Source organism: Malurus melanocephalus, unplaced genomic scaffold (genome assembly GCF_030028575.1).
Source record: "Malurus melanocephalus ecotype Western Australia unplaced genomic scaffold, MMel_1.1 scaffold_256, whole genome shotgun sequence".
NCBI lineage: Eukaryota > Metazoa > Chordata > Aves > Passeriformes > Maluridae > Malurus > Malurus melanocephalus.
In genome coordinates, this window is record NW_026623488.1 from 104,009 (window position 1) to 111,946 (window position 7,938).

Genomic DNA, 7,938 nt, shown 5'->3' on the forward strand with positions numbered 1-7,938 from the left:
TTTCCTTCATAAAGTTCAGCTGAGTTCCTCTGTGAGAATTGAACTCGAGTTTACACGCGATTACTGAAGAGCACAGACTCTGAAGGGGTCAGAAGCTCTTCAAAGCCGTGATGTTRCACTATTAGGCTCTAGCAGCACAGGCAGAGCAGTGAAGAGGGGAAATGATTTTGTGCTTCCTAAGCAGCATAGCCATACACTTGTTGAAAGGAAGGAAATGTGAGATTAAAGAAAGAGAAATTGCTWAAATATGCTTCAGTGCATAGATGTCTCTGCTGATGCAGACAGGGCAGGAGAGGTCCCTGTTGCTGTTGGCTCTAGCCCGAAAGGAACCAYACAGTTTGAAAACAGAAGTGTGCTGGGGATGGGGATAACTCAATATTTGCTGTGACTCACTCTTCTTGTTTTGGGCCTTCTTCATAAATGTTTTAGGACTACTTATTTCCCATTACAAATTGCAAATTAATTGAGACAGCTTAAGAATCCCTCTACATTACTAAATATTGAGTGTGACTCAGACATTGTTCCTGTTCTTGCTTCTTTCCTCCTCTGGCTCCATCTCCTGACACCTTCATTCTGTGTGGAGTGGCCTACAAGACTGAAAGAAAGGAAGAGTCTCCTGGGAGCTGTTTCAAATGAAATTAGTAAATTGCCTTCACAGGCAAATGATAACATTTATTGCTTAGTACTTRCTTAGAGGAAATAGAAAAGAGAAAGAAAGATTTAAAAAAAMCCCAAACATAGAGGCAGTCATTGCCTGCCTATAGTAGCTGCTTTTGGCTGAGGCCATAGTACAAGGCTGAATGCCAGGTCCTACACTTGGGCCACAACAACCCCAGGCAGYRCTACAGTCTTGGGGAAGAGTGGCTGGAAAGCTGCCTGATGGAAAGGGACCTGGGAGCGCTGGTTGACAGCCAGCTGAACATGARCCAGCTGTGCCCAGGTGGCCAAGAAGGTCAATGACATCCTGGCTTGTATCAGCARTAGTGTGGCCAGCAGGATCAGGGCAGTGATTGTCCCAATGTGCTYAGCATTGTGCTCAGTTTTGGGCCTSTCACTCCAAGAAWGACACTGAGGGGCTGGAGCAAGCCCAGAGAAGGGCAACGGAGCTGGKGAAGGATCTGGAGTACAAGTGCCATGAGGAACATCTGATGGAACTGGGGGGGATCAGCCTGGAGAAAAGGAGGCTCAGGGGAGACCTTATTGCTCTCTGCAGCTATGTGACAGAAGGCTATAGCCAGGTGGAGGTCAGCCTCTTCTCCCAGCTAACAAGTAAGAAATGRCCTCGAGTTGTGCCAGCAGAGATTTAGATTGCATACTATATATAATTTTTCATGGAAAAGGTTGTCAAGCATTGGAACAGGCTGCCCAGGGAAGTGGTAGAGTCACCATTCCTGGASGTATTTAAAAGAYGTGTGGATGTGGCAYRTGGGGACATGGTTTAGCYGAGGATTTGGCAGTGGTGTGTTAACAGTTGGAGTGGATGATCTCAGAGGTCTTTTCCAACCTAAATCATTCTATGATTCCATGATTCTATGAATATCCCCAGGCTGACTCACAGTTATCTAAGATGGTGCTTTTTGAACAACCAATGAACTCYAGGAATGTTAGGCAGGTCARCTTSAGAAGGCTTTCAGATACTTTCCTGRCCTTCTTGCTCAAACCCTGCCTACCCTAAATTTCAAAACTGCTATTGCCTTTGGCAGCAATAAGTCTGCTCAAGAGCTCCAGTGCTCTAAGAAGCCCGTCTGTTGCTGTAGGTGTGCTTGCATAGTGACTTGCATTTCTCAGACAAAAAAAAAATTCAATCAGCTGAGAGAGCAAAGTGGGGTTTTTCTTCCTGATTTATGGAGCACATAACCCAAACCAATCTCCTCTAAGCTAATGYGAGAAGCAATACATCCAGAACACAGTGATGCCTTTTCATTGACTCTAAGCACCAACCAACCCTTTGCACATCTATGTGTGTGCTCACTGTGTGCCAGGACCCTGTGGGCACCTGTGGGCTGTGTTTGCCCTGAGGGGCCTCAGCTGGGACCCCCTGCTCACTGCACAGAAGCCTATTTAAGCTCAGATCCAGAACCTTGTCTCCCTGTGTGTGGCATGAGTTATCTGTGTGTCTCCATTGCAGTCCCCTGCTCCCCCTGATGAGCTGTGTGTACATCCTGCATTATCAGACCCCCCTGCTTATTTCCTAGCCTTTGGCTGAAGACCACCAGATGGTTGATGGGTTCTGTTGCTGTTTATAAAAAATGGCAGCTCTGATCAGGGACATGAGCAAAGTCTTGCTAAGACGGGACTGACTTCACTGGACAGGTAAATCAGATTAATTATGATCATGCAATACTTWGACGTTGTTTGCAATTTCATAATATCCTGATAAAATATGAGAAGAGCTGATCTTAGCCTACTTGTTAGTCTCCTCAGGTAGATCACATCTAAGAAAAGTGTTAGTATTTGTGTCAGTTTCTGCATTTTGTTAAAAATGTAACTTACTTTAGGATAGTGCCAAAGGACCCAGAAGGTCAGGACCACTGTGSTGGGTGCTGGACATTTCTTTTCCCAAAATCTAAACAACTAGACTGACAATGGAGCTATTCAGAAGATGAGGTAGTGTTGATCCAAACTGTGCTGTTGACTTTTTTCAAAGTGATTGATTCTCCAATTCAGTCAAAATGTCAGTAGGACCCTCAAATTTTCAGTGTTCTACCCTGATGGGTGAGAATGAAATTTGAAATACTGGCTGCTCCWCTCCAGGAGCACCTTAGGATATTTGATCCTTTGTTTTTTTTGGTGGTGTTTTGGCTGCAAAGTTATAGACAGCTTGGAAATATATGTTGTGCTGAGTCTCTGGGGTTAGTTACTGATCTGTAGGCTTTTCCATCATTATGAAATATGCAGGGTTTGGGTTAGCAAGTAAACAGAAAAATAAATTGTTCATTCCCAGCATTTGTTTGAACAGAAACYCTCTATAACAGATGGAGGGTTCCAGGATTATTTTAGTGATAGATTCTCYTCTCTTTGCTTATTAGTAAGCAGTTAAATAAATTATTTGGCAGCTATACAAGTCAAGAATACTTACTTGATGAAGTAAACAGCATTAACTTGTCTGCTCAAGAGACCAAGGAAAATAAAGAAAGTGAAGGAAATTTAGACCAAGATGTGGAAAASTGAGTAAAGGAATGATTAAATAGGCAGCCCAATAGTAGTATATGAAAAAATTCCTTTGAACTGCTTTTTGTTTATGATGGGTTTTTGTCTTTGATGCATTTTTCTCTTAAAATTGTTCTGTGCTTTATGATAGCTGGGCCTGCTACTGAGAGAAAATGCAACAGTAGGTACTGAAGAAAAACTTGTGTTTGTCATGTTTCCACTCTTGCTGCATGTCTTTTGTTTTTATAAATACTTGTTTCATGAGATTCATAAGAGTTTTCATTTTCTTCTGGAACGTGTGTTTTAACAAGGGACTTGTTGAAAGAGAAGGTTTCTTGACTTTTAAGAGGTGAGTCAGATGCACAGAAGAACATCTAAACAGGTATCTTGGGCAAAGCAAAGGGAGTTAGTGAAGAACAACATTAGCAGAGAATAAGTGGAATGCTGAATTGTTCCAGGTGTTGAGAGCCAGAACTGGAATGCATTGCAAAAGACAAARTGTATTATGTTCCTGCTCAGGAGGCTTCTGCAATCCTTATTCTCACGAAAAACTTAGGCAATATATTAATTACCTCTGCAGCTTTCCTGGAGATGTCATGTTAAGCTTAATCCACTTCCTGTTGGTGCCTTAGCGGATATTCTACACATGAACTTCAGCCTTGTGGTCTCTTTCAGGACTTATCTCCCTGAGACAAAGTCACCTTTTCACCAGGTTTCCTAGTGCAGCTATTTCTGAGGTTGGCTGTTGTTGCTTTTAGCAGCTGCTTAGTTAAGCAAGGAGCTGATATACCTTGGTTTCTCTTCTTCCCCTGCAAAGCTGTGTCCCAAACAGGTGAGAGGTGCTCATTTCTTGGGATCCAGCTGTGTCCATGGCTAGATCATGATCGTGTGTGCTTCCAGAAGTTGCTCTTGGTCATAACTTCTTATTCAGTAATATGATAGAAAGTTATGCAAGAAGTAAAGCCTAGAAACCTTCATAAAATGCCAAACAAACACCATAATTACAGATGAATTCTCCCTCAGTGCTTAGGTCTTGTTTGGAACTATTCACAATATATAAATTTTCTCTTCTTCTCTGGTTATTTTTTTATCTTAMTGCAATTACCACCTATGTTGCCATGGACTTGTTTAGTTCAGATTTTCCTGTCAATCTTATCTCTGGCTTGAAGTAATTAACAATAACAACAATAAATAACAACCAGTGCTTTTTTTTTTCCATGTGCTTTTTCATGTTTTTCAAAATACTTGTATTTAATCTCTGGAGGGGTTTTCTACTGTTAGAATCTTGACCTTTTATTTGAAAGATTTCATTTTCTGTTGTTTTTTAGGTTTGGGTTTTTTTTTTTAAGTAATCTTGAGCATTTTATTTGGTGATTCTGTTTTATGTTTAATCTGAGCAGACTCAGATAGTACCAAAAAGTCAAGTMGCAGAGTATTAATCCCAAACCGATATCCTGTCAAGTTCGGAGGGTTTCATAGCCTTGTGTCAGTATCTCTCTGAAATACTGAAACAGAGGATATGTTTCAGAATGTGGAAAGRATTTTGTTATATCTCCTGTCTTCTCTGATCATGTCACACTTTTGATACCAAAAAATTATTTGGCAAAGTCAGTGGGGGCTCTTTTGTATTAGTGCAGACCAGGAATATCTTCCAGTGTGCTGTTTCCAGTATGGCTGGGATACCTGAYACAAAGTGGAAGTAAACATCATGTGCAGAAGGCTTGTGGCTGTGCTGGCCTGACAGAGCAAAAGSAAATGTATTTGTCTGAAACTGAAAACCAGGAGGCAAAGTTTTTATGTATGAATTATGTGGGAAGTGGTTTGTGTGAAGCATAAGATTTGGATGGGGAGCCTGAAATATTTTTGTGTGAATTAAAAACATGTCCTGGCTGCTAATATTAAAGGCATTTTGATGACCTGAGTTCAAGTTGAAATAGAAACATGYACAATGATTTGAGAATTGGGCTATAGGTTAGGAACTATCTCATCCTCAAGGAACTACTCCAGAAAAGGTTTGATTATAACAGGTGATATAAAAMCCCAACCCTCTAAACAAAAAGAAACCCAAATATTGGCAATGTTTCTTTAGCCATTCTCCTAATCTGTCAAGGTTTCTAGAAGTTTTTGCTTTGAAATATGAACTAGAAATGAAGACCAAAGAGATGGACCATCACCAAACCTTATTTTATCGGTATTCTTTGTAATGATTGATAATAAGAATTTTCTAGAATATTCATATAGGATTACTCTGTTAGTTAACTTTCTAAAAAGATGTAGATATATCTACCTGTGCTGTATTTTCTTGTATTCAAGCTCAGACCAGAAGCAAAAATGGAATTACAATAGAGATTTTTCAGTCTTCAAAATCAAACAGGAAAAGAAGTCTGTTTCTTAGTATAGYGGGGGGAGAAAAAGGATGGAATACAAAAGGGCATTGTACACATAAGTTTTCCAGTTGGTAATTTTGAAGGAAAAAGCAGGCTTCAGAGCTCCTCAGAAGTGCTTTAGAGCAATGTGCCCCCAGAATTAGGACTAAAGTGATGGCTTAACRGAATCAAAAAGTAAGTCTGTCTTTTCTTGTTTTCCTATTTTTAATGTCAGTGGCTTTGTACCTCTGTGGTACGTGAATGAAATGTATGTTCACTGAAGTGATTGCGAGAAGGTAAAGCTTAACTGAAGGGAGCCATCAGTGCTTTTCATTCCATGTGGTAAAGCCCAAAATGCATTTAAACYCTGCTTTTTAGTCTGCATGTATATCAGCTTCCCTTGAACTTCAGATATTCTTAGCTGCATTACATGCATGACAATGAATCTGCATATTATGCAACAGGTTTAAATTTAGCACGGCATGTTAGGAGGCATAAATTTCCCACAGACCCATGCAGCTTTGTATCTGCCAAACTGACACTAATAGCTGCCAATTATTGCACAAAGAGATGCTGCTTGCTCAAAAAGGAAAAAAAAAAAAAAGGTAAAATTCTGAGTGATCCTAGACCCACTGATATCAGTGGGAGTTTTGCTGCTGAAGATTTCAAAAGCTGATGCTACCCTTCTATCAATTTTTAAAAGATAATTAAATAGAGACGATATTTATCTACCAAGATTTAATGTCRAATGCTTAATGTTATGCTTTTTCTGTGTGCAGTAGATGAAGTATTTTCTACTTTTAACAGGCTTACCTGAAAAAATAAAGCAAAATCTGTTTTATATTAAATGTGTTAACTTTCCATAACTTAAAAAGAAAAAAGGAGAGAAAGAACAGAGAAAATCAATATAAGGCCACAGAAGCTCAAAAGCTAGGATTATAAAAATGACACAGAATCAGATGAATTGTTATTCCTATCTCCAATAGTGCATATTCCCTTCTTATTTTTTAAACGGATTTTATTTGATTTTCAAACTATGCATAAAATCCTGGTAAAGTTCTCACTGCATTCAAATGTGTCAGCATTTCCATACTGTGATTTGTGATCCTGCACTTGGTGTGTTATGCACTAACTGGAACCACTGGGTTAATTAAAAGCATAGTATATACTAATATTGGGGAAAGACTGTAATTTGAGTGCCTGGCATCTGGTTCCTACAAAACTGAAATAATCAATAGGAAAATGTTGGCAGGCTGAAATATTGATTTTTCACTGAGAAAATATTTTGAATCCATCCGTAAGTCTGTGTCCTTGAAATGCTGTATCACACTATGAAAAGGCACATCCATCCTCTTCGGAGGGTTCTGACCACACATAAGGCAGTGCTTTGTCCCGTGTTTAGGAGTTCTGTGTATCACAGGAGTATGGTCACTGCAGCATCACAGGAAGCAGCCTGGTTGAAAGGTCCAGGCTGTGAGGGATCCATCATTAGCTCCATCTCCCTGGATGCTTTACATGGAATGGAAGCGTTTTAGGCTTGAGTTGCAACATGTTTTGACATCTTGAGTTTTGAACGATAGAGAGGAACAACTTCACAATTAGAAAAAATTGCAAGTACTGCAATATCTGCCCTGAGATAGAGATAAATGTTCATGGATCAGAGTTTCCTAATGGAAAAGAAATTCCAATTTCTAGCCAGTATTTTACAATATTCTCAAAAGAATTTTCATTTGGTTTAAAACTAAGACATAATATCTGCCCTAGATCTTACCCCATACTAATAAATAATTTATTTCTGGTTAGGTTTTATGCAAGCCAAACAAATGTAAGGTTGGGTTACTACTTTGGTACGTTTGGGGCTAAGCATTGGTCAAAGAATAGCAGAAAATCTGTCTACTTGTCTTTTCTGGTTCTTAACTTATGAACAGATTATATCTGCAACCAACTCCAGGTTTGTCTGGCTCAATGGATGCTGCTTTGACCTGGTTGACGATTCCCATCCTGCTCTGTCTTCTCTTGCCTAGCAATGCCTTACCACACTTTTCTCACAGCTTACTAGCCAGCTCCCTGTGCTTTTGAGATTTTCCTTCTGGTTCACAAATAAACATGAACAAATATATTTGATGAAAGACTCTTCATGATCCCAAGCTGACTGGGTGCTTGTGGATCTTGCTACATGTCCAGCCTTGCTAGAATTTTCAAAATTTTGAGCTATGAGTGTTGTGGTCACTTTGCTCATTGTTTTTCCTCCTTCTTTTGGCTTCTGTGAAGTTGGAATTAGCAGCTTTCCTGTATATGTCTAAAGAAAATTAAATTTTCAGTTCAGCTTATCCACTGGTACACTTATTTTCTTGATCATCTTGATTAACTCTCTTGATTTTCTGCTGACATATTTTGTAAGCTTTTTTTTTTTTTTTTTTTT